Consider the following 9,352-nt stretch of genomic DNA (forward strand, 5'->3'; position numbering starts at 1 on the left):
TTGTTGGAGCCTCGATTCACAATTCACAATAATTAACTAAAACATGAAATATGGATCTGTATACAAGCAAGAGACAAATTGATATTTGAAAGCTGGGTTTAATAATCCCCAAAAAGGGACCATCTGTTAATAACAATCTTTTCCCTTGATCTCTGATGGGTATTCAAAATACAGACACAGATGGAATTTTATTTCCTTTTTTATTACAAAGATAATCTTGCTACTATACTTAAATGTTCATCAGTATACATCTTTGCGAGGTATGCATTTTTTTAGTTACAACTATGGAGTGATAAAAGTCACACAATCAACAGAACTTCTGGAGCAAACATGAACTATTGGACATACCAAATTGCATTTTGACTCTTGATTTTGTTAAGTGAGCCGACCTATGATCACCAGCAAACTAAGAGAACACTGTCCAAATGCCTGGTGTTCTTCACATTAGTGGCAAATGGGTATGAGTTACCTTATATTCGTTTGAATGTTGTTCTGCTATAGAACAACAGACATGAGAAGAGCTAGGAGTGAACACCGTCTTTTAATCCAACGAGCAAATTGAGTAATTTAAGATATCCAAAACCCAAGCAAGTCAGATGTTGCATTCTCCCCCTTCCCCGCTGCCACAATATACTTTGCAGAAGAAAAGGAGCAAGATAGAGAGTGAGAGTGGAGAGAGACCATGCATGCATTGATTGCATACTTCTCACAGATAGAGGTCACTAATGGACTGAATTTGAATCACTGTGGCAGAAACCACAAAGTTATATGAAAGTAATCTAGTGAAAAATGAACTCACTTTTAGATTAAGAGCAGAGGGTGTAGGGGTGACTAAGAAGCTGTCCTTCTTGGAAACAAACAGTTTTCTCTTAAGAGGGGCTATTCCCTCACCTATAAAGCACAGCAGAATAAAAGCCACAGCTCTTAATGTGCTTGATCTCCTACTTGTTTTCAAACAAGGAAGCCTACGTTTTCTGGTGCCAGGGAATGGAGAGGAAAATCAAATCATCAGGGCTCTACATACTTGAGAGTTGCTTTTCTAACCACTTACAGAAATGTTTGCATTGCCGATTCTCGCCTGAAACCACAGCCCATGTAAGGCATTTTTTGAAATGGGTGGAGATGGGGTTGTTTTCAGCAGATAAGCCTAACTCTGTGTCAGGCTCTCCAGCAGACCAGAATATAATCATGACTTATAGCAATGGCTCAAATTAAATCCAGAGACTGAAAATCATATGCAGATAAAAATCACATATACATATGAACAAGTCAATCCTTAGCTTAGCTTGTTTGCATTCCATCAATTTATCTTTTGTCCAAGTCCTAGACTTCTGCACACCGTGTCCAACATTCTGCTCAGAGGCCAGTTTGCAAACAGAACATTATCACCATGCCAAGGAAGTCCAGTTTTCAGTGGTGCTTGGCTGGCAGCTCATAGAATAATAGAATTGTAAAGTTGGAAGAACCAACACCCCCATCATCTAGTCCAACCATCCTCTTTTGTTTTCTTTTTAACCATTGCAATGCCAACTGCAACTAACCGAGCCTGTTTTAAAACCAAGGTGAAATCCCAGTTGTATAGGAGCAGAACATCCTCTCAAAAAGTGAGGTACTTTACCACTTATTGGGACTCATGGGAAGTTTTGGGCAAGGCGTTTGTGAGCTCAGAGCAGTGTGAAAAGTACTGAGGCTGCCTAGTGTTCCAAGTGCAATATTTTGATGGGTCAACTTAATGCAGGGGAAACTGGCAGGAGCAGAAGGGAATGGAGATTCTCTAAGTGCGATGGGTGAAAATTATTTTTGAAAGGTAGTGAGTAGGTGCAGGTGGTGGTGGTTTTTGTTTGCTGAAATATAAGCATAGTGGGGGGTGTGGATTATGCCCATCTTAAAGTAATTTAGGCAAAAAGAATCAGAAGAAACAGTCTCATCATATCTAAACAGAAAAGGCTAGTTGCACAAGGCTTGCAAAACATTTTCCTGCCTTTATTCTGTGTTCTTTTCAATAGATCAGATAGGTTACTGCAATTCTGAAGGAAAATGAATCACCGTTATCTCAGAAGGCCTACTGCCCAGCTTTGCCACTCCTGTGCTTGCAGGAGTCCCTGCCTCCTAGGATAGCAAAACAAAGAAACAAAAAAGCACGCCAGCATAGTACTCTTTCTGTTAATATCAAGATGCTGCAGTCTTTGGTCAAAAAATGCCATTTTCAGTGCATTTCAGTGACACAGACCATGATGGGATGGCCTGACTGTCCTTTTGTCCCTCTTGAATCCAGAATGGATTTGCCAGTCCCACTGGAGCAGGAATTCTCGAGTACATGCTACGTAAATAAATCCACGAATGAACTCCATGGGAGTTTTGTCTCAATGAGGACTGCAGGATTAAGCTGCCTGGAGAAGATTACGTTCCAGATTCCAATTGGCATGATTGGTTTGTAAGCACTAAGAGAAGGTAAATAAGCTTGGGTGTAAAAGGATAGGCTTTGCCTATGCTAAGCAAATGCTCTCTCCTTCTATCTCTCTCTCTTTCTCTCCTAAACCAAAGATAAAAAATTAAAAATCCCACAAAGGCAAAAATCTAATCAGCACTTTCTATACACAAGTCCAGGCTTCTGCATGGATTTCTGCCTTGGACTTTATTAGCTTATTGTAAGCCTTAAAACAGATTTCCTCCATTAAAATTAATTAAAAGCTCCTGTTGACTGATTCTCCATTCCAGAGAGGAAGGTTGATGGCTTCTCCCTCAGTTTTCAGGCTGCTTCCCCCCCCCCCAACTGCTTGCTTCAACCCCCTCCTCTCTTTTCTCTCTGGCTTGTCAGTAACCCTCAGACCAGCTTCATGAAATAAGGCTGCTGTCCACTTGATGGACTTGAAATGCCATCTCTGCCTCCTCCTCCCTCCCCCAAGCCATCAGATCCGCCTTTATGTAGCTATTGATGGGAATCTGATGAATACTGATGCAATTTACCGCTGCCTCCCCGCACCCCTCCATTTGAATTTCATAATGCTTGTCAGCACTGACTTAACCTGATCTTCTCTTTGCCAGCTTGGCTTTCATCTGCTCAACTTCTCCATTCCATAACACACACACACAAGGAAATCTCTTCCCTTCTTTCTTCCAAAATATAAACCTCACTTGCTTCCAGAATGCCAAGTAGTAGCTCTTCGCTCGATGGTGTGAGGATACTGATGGCAGGAGGGGACAGAGGCGGGTCGTCCCTTTCAAGGCTAGGAAATGGCCAGAGGGCACACTTCGAACAGTCAAGAGTCAAGAGGTGGGGGATGAAGGAGAGAAAGTAAAAAGCTGCCCTCTACGTTCATCTGGATTCTCATCCTCTCTCACACACACACAGGCTGAAATACACAAGCTGCTGCACAGCGATCGCATCTTTCCCTTTCCACTTGTCACATACAGCCATTGATAAATTTCCCAGTGGGGATGCCTGCGCGTGTGTCCCTGTCATTCGCGCACCACCCCTCTAGTCTAAGCAGGCGACTGGCCATTTGCCCCTCATCCCGTCCACACCTGGATCCCAGGCCAGACGAACTTTTTGCATCTGGCACTATGGGGGCGATGGTTGTAATGGCAGGGGGGCTTCCCTCCTTCTGGGAAGGAGGGAATATTAGAATCGTTGAATCGGGGTAGGGGGGAATCCTGAGAGAGGGACGCGAGCCCGATTGTACCTGCAGGCTCCGATCCTGAAGCGTCGTCCTCGGGTGCGCATAATCCCCGGGGAGTCTCTACCCCCCCTCCAGCGAAGACCCCCAAACTTTGGCGGCCGCCGCCACAGCAGCAACAGCAGTAACGTTGGTCTCCGATGCGCTGGGGGAGCAGCAACGGTGGGGTCGCCCCCTCGCCGCGGTGGGGTCGTCGTCGTTGTCCTCCGCCTCCTGCTGCTGCCCTCGCCCGCAGGCTGCGGGCGGCGCTCGCCTCCGGGGCCGCCGCCTGCTGCTGCTTCTGCTCTGCGGAGCGAGCGCGGCACTTTCTTCCGCCTTCCCCGCTTACGAGGCAGCGGCAACATCCTCCTCCTTTCGCCTCCAACGCGCAGCCCGGGGCTCCAGCATCCCCGAGAAGGCAAGCGCAAAGGTGCACACCTCTTCCTCTCTCTCCTCGGTCCCCACCTCCCAAGGAGAGAGAGAGAGAGAGGACACACCAGGCAGAGAGCGACGCCAACAACTCGAAATCAACAGAGATGTCCGGGAGAGGAGCGAGCTCTAATCAGCCTGCAGCGAACAGTTTGGTGGTGGTGTTTTCCCCTGGCCTGGGGTTGGGTTTTTTCTTTTCTTTCTGCCCTCGGTCCTCAGAGCTCAGGAGAGAGAGGATCCCACGAGGAAGAAGCGCAGGCGAGCAGCACCCCAGAAGCCTCCAGGGGCGCCGGGCGCATGCAGACGTGCACGCGTGAGCGCGTGTGCGCTCGAGCGCCTCTTTCCCCTCGGGGCTCGGAAAGTCCAGCCGCGCTGGCAGGTTGATCCTGGGCGTCAGGAGATCTCCGATCGGACTCTAATGGCAGCCGAGCCTTTCTGTCTCCCCCACCCCTCTCTCCCTCTACTCTCTCTCCCTTTTGCTTGCCTGACACCCCAGGGAGATGTTTACAGTAATGAATTCGGGTTGATAGCCATCTCTCTCTCTCTCTCCTGGAGTTCCTCCCACATGGCGAGTTTAAAGAATGCTTGGAAGGCAGGGCTGCAGCCTGAAAGCTTTCCAAGAGGCAAAGTCGGGCTCGGGTTCTCCCCCCCAATTATTTAACCCACCGTTCACCGTCAAGTTCTTTAGCCAAAGAGGCGCTTCTGCCTCGATTCTTATTAGGAGTCTCTCCCCCTCCTCCCCTTTTGCGCGCAGCTATCAGATAGAATACGGGAAACAGCACCAAGCGGCGTCTTAGGCGCTCAGCCTGATCTACTTCTCGGCTCGGCTCTGGACGTGCGGGCGGGCGCGCGTGTCATTAGCTGCTTTAATTGCCCCAACAGAGGCTCCCTGACAAAAAACATCAGCAGGGCTTCCGTGGCAGGCAGGATTTGAGTTTTTCTGGCTCCCCCCCCCCCCGAGGATCCCGACCATTAAGAATAAAAAGCCACTTGGTTTTATCCTGCGCTGAGCAGGCGCCCCGCTTGCAGGGAAAGGAACTCCCTTCGCTGGGATAAAATGAATCAATCGTAGTCATTAGGAAAGGGGTAGGGAGGAAAGAGGCAGAATGTTCACCATAGCGGTGATATTTCACATGTCTGCAGCCTACGGTGAGATCCCCACCACCACCACCTTTGAACTTTTACCTGGCAAAATCAAATCAATAAATACATCAGCCGATCCCCGGAGAAAGAAGAGATCTGTTTTGTGTTATCTTGACTTTTCTAAAAGACAGAAGAAATCTAGACGTCTCTGCCTCATAACTGAATAAATAACCTCCAACCCCAAATGCTACATTCGCGAGGGGGCAGCCAGTAAACCCTTTTTATTTAAATTTTCGGCTACTGCACGGAGGTCGCATTTTCACCAGACTAAAATGAAATTGATCGTTTTTATACTCTTTGAGAGCTTTGCTAGGATACAAATGGAGCGGAGAGAGAAAAAAAGGCGGCTGTACCTGCAAGACTTTGCTGGTAAAAAATGAATATACATTATCGGGTTGCATGTCTCTGACATTAATTTTTAGCACCAGAGAGGGAGGGAACTCGGTGAAGTTTGTCAATTTCAGGGATCCTACAGATTCTTCTTTTGGAGGAGGGGGTAGGTTGTTTTTTTTTTTTAAAAAAAGCGTTTGAAACCACTCCTGATTTTGTTTTTCCCCATGCTGACTTGTTTTCCCTCCTCCGAGCATCTGGACTCGAGGTTCTAGAGCTAAAGAGCCTAGTGGATTGACACTAGTGTCGCGAACTCATTCCTGGTTCATCTGCAGGGAAAGGGAGGGTTTCACACCTGCCTTCTCATCATCTGATGACTGCCACGCAAAAGGGTGCCTTGAAAGTGTGCGTGGGCCACCACAGACCCAACGCCACGAAGAGAAAGCCCACATGGCCTCAAGCGCGAGGCTTTTCCACGGAGTCAGTTCACACCCTCCTCAGACAGCCATCAAGTGTACAGCAATCAAGTGTTAGCTAAATAAACCCAAGTGCAGACGCTGGAGTGAAGCAGGCCTGGACTCAAACTACTGAGAATTCCCTTGAGCGAAACGTCCTATTGACGCTAAGAGCCGGTTAGAGGTATTTCCGTTTCCCCCTTCTCCCTTCGATCACACGTACAAGCCACACGCTCGCTCTCCTTGCCTCAGCCACCCATCCCCAGCAATGTGTTGGCGGGGCGTACAGACGCGTTGGGCGTTTTGGACACGGCCTAAGCTACCTCCGAAGGCACATCCCCAAACGCAGGAAAAGGGGTACATACATGGCAAGGGAAGGCAAGACTGTTCCAAAGCAGATGGCTATGATATTGCCCAGATTACACGGAGAAATGGAATCAGTTTAAGGAGGGAAGGACTGTAGCTCAGTGACAGAGCGCCTGCTTTGCGCACAGAAGATCTCGAGTTCTATCCCCGGCATCTCCAGGCAAGGCTGTAGGAGACTGAAACCCTAAAACCCTGGAGAGTTGATGCCAGTCAATGTAGACGCTACTGGACTAAGGCAACTTCCCATGTTCCTGATGAGACACACTGTTATCAAAGCCTGGGCACAGACCAAAAATATGTCCCTCTTTCTCACAGCCCATCTGTGAGCTTGGAGATCATGGCACGTTCATTCTTGGCATGGCTCTGGCGGGGTTCACAGCCTGCAATCTATGTACTTTTCCAAGTCAGAGGAACTCCTAAATCCCCTGAAGGGGTCCACCCCCCATGCCTTCGAAAAATGAAAATGCTGGTGCGCAGACCCCGGAGAGGAAAGCCAGAAGGAGCATCCAGCCAGTCTCTGAAACGGAAGCGCTGACGAGAGCCTGGCACGCAGTGCTGCTGGCACTGTTAGCACAAAAGCAGAATCGCCGCTGGAGAGGAAAGCGGGGGGAGTCTCGGCGAAATCAAGACGGTGCGGGAGGGTATCCCGGTAACTCGGAATGAATGAGGGTCCGGACTCGAAGGAGTTAACCCAGCCCTAACGCTCCCGCACCCCTCTTCTGCGGAGGCGAAAAGGGGGTGGTGGAGGAAAGACATTTGCCAGACAGTGATTGACTGATGGGGGAAGAAAGGAGGTTTGTTTCCGTCAGCAGTAGATCTGGATTAAAATGGGGAGGGGCGCTAAAAGGAAGGAGTGCAGGCAGCGGGTGCTGGGGGGAATAAGCCACTCAGAGCTCTCCAATCGATTGATTCTGGATCCTTATTTTGCACGGGGAGGGAGAGAGAGAAGGGAGGACGCTGCTCTTCTCAAACCCTTGCGCCTCACTCTTGCAGCCCGATCTGGTGCAGATTTGTCAGGGACGTAAAGTCCCGTTGAACTCGCCGGAGCTTCCTTGCGCGTAAAGGCGCACAGGTTCCGGGCGCAAAAGACGAACCGGCGGAGCAGAGGCACCGTTTTGAAACGTTACACACACACGCGCGCGCGCGCGCGCGCGATTGTCACTACCTCGAGGCTTGAGAACTTGAACTTGAAGGCACGGAACGGCCTGATTTACAGAAGCCATCAGAATCCACCCACGTGGACCTTTTGCGCGAGAGTGGTGGGCACTGGAAAGGAGACACCGTCAGTAATTCACCCAGAAAATGTGTTCGTGTGTGTGCTTGAACTAGCACCACCAAACTTAATCTGCCATGCAGAAACCGAACTGTCATTGGTTTGAAGGGGACTACTCTGGAGTAGGCACTTTCAGGATCGCAGATATATTATTATCATTATCATTATTATGCCCCCCGCATGCATACACAACTCTTCCTGCCTATGGAGAGAGAATCCACAGCCTCCACCTCTCTCTCCCTCGCTTGCTCCGGAGTCACACCGAATCTAACCTTGCACGCCTCTCTGGTTCCCCCCCGAATGAAACTTGGAACCCTGGGCGAATGAAATGGCCCGAGTTCTTTCTCCCCATCCATCCATCCATCCATCCACCTCAGATGGTGGCGCCTGCAGCACGAAGGCAGCGAGGAAAAAGAATTCGCTTTACCTGACGAGAGTGCGCCGCGTTTCTCCTCTCGCTGGAGCTCACCCAAACCCCACTGGGTCAGGAAGGTGGCGAGGGCAGCCGCTCGATTCCTGCATTGTACTGATTTAAGGATCACCGCCAAGGTCTGGCTTTGTTCCATAGCTGGCAAGAGCCACGCTCGCCGTCCTCATAATCTCCGGCTTCCACCGCCGCCGCCGAAGAGGCTTCTCTTGCCGAAGAGCGCCCAGCGGAGGGATCTTCTGGAGCCGCTGTCCAGCCGGTCATTCAACCCAGAGCGCCAAGATGCAAAAGACAGCCGAGCATGACCAAATGCCTCGTTCTTCTCCGCCTCCGGCCCGCAAATCTCTCTCCCCCTCTCTCTTTCTTTTCCCCCTCTTTCCCCAAAGCAGATCCTCGATGCACCAGATGGGTGCCCCTCCGTCTTCCCAAAGCGAGTCTGCCTGGCGGGTTTCACAAGCGGGTGGCTGCAAGAGCAGCGGCAACAGCAGCGCGCAGCGACGCCTGCCTCAAACAGCGCCTTCCTCGAAACTCAGCCGTCTAGCAAAGAGCGGCAGGCAGCGGCTGCTTAACCCTTTGAGGGCGGGACGCTGAAAGAAGAGCCGAGCCTGTGAGAGAGAGAGAGAGAGAGAGAGAGAGAGAGAGAGAGAGAGAGAGAGAGATCGCTCTGTTGTGGCTGGCCCAGCACAGAGTGTCTGGAGAGAGAAAGTGAGAGGCTTGCATGCCTGGGGAAACTTACACACACACACGCACGATATCCTTCGGGAGATCAGCTGCGTGCCTCTTTTGCAAACGTGCCGCCTCGTCTCGTCTCGTCTCAAGAGGTGGGTTTGGAAAAGAAAGAACAGGCATAATCTGCCACTGGACTCGAGAGGAAAGGGGCGGGTGGGGAGTGTTTCTACTTTGGATCTTTATTTTCTGCACTTACAGACCTTTAAAAAAAATATTTCCCGTGAACAATACGTGGATTTAGGAGCCACTTCGGAGGGATTTCGCCTCTGATCCTTGGATTTCGTGCGTGTGGCCTGACTTTAACCTGTAGTTATTTAGTTATTCCCCAACCCCCGGCACACCTCAAACCGGCACCAGCCTTTCCAACCTCCTCGCCTTCGGGGCTCCGCGAGCAGAAGCAGAATGCGCGTTAACAGCGTGCACGTGTGTACGCTTCTACGACTGTGGAAAGGTATTCTGTTGAGGCACGGGGGTGGGGAAGGCATACAAAGATAACCTCCCCCCTCCCCACGAGCCTCCTTCCTCTTTCATCTGGCGTTGGGGC

At 50.2% G+C, this 9,352-nt stretch overlaps 1 protein-coding gene across 4 annotated transcripts in view; it reads right to left on the bottom strand.

The window, feature by feature from the left end:
* Positions 1 to 8,709, bottom strand: part of FLRT2 (fibronectin leucine rich transmembrane protein 2) — an 86,001-nt gene extending 77,292 nt beyond the window's left edge. For 3 of the 4 annotated variants that reach the window (XM_053377690.1, XM_053377728.1, XM_053377709.1), the window contains exon 1: positions 8,080 to 8,709. The gene's annotated coding sequence lies outside the window, so the exon portion shown is untranslated. Of the gene's footprint in view, positions 1 to 3,683; positions 4,710 to 8,079 lie in introns of those variants that run through there. The other variant, XM_053377700.1, reaches the window with a different exon arrangement.
* Between the last annotated feature and the right edge of the window lie 643 nt (positions 8,710 to 9,352).

This window comes from Podarcis raffonei, chromosome 1, assembly GCF_027172205.1.
Source record: "Podarcis raffonei isolate rPodRaf1 chromosome 1, rPodRaf1.pri, whole genome shotgun sequence".
Lineage (NCBI taxonomy): Eukaryota > Metazoa > Chordata > Lepidosauria > Squamata > Lacertidae > Podarcis > Podarcis raffonei.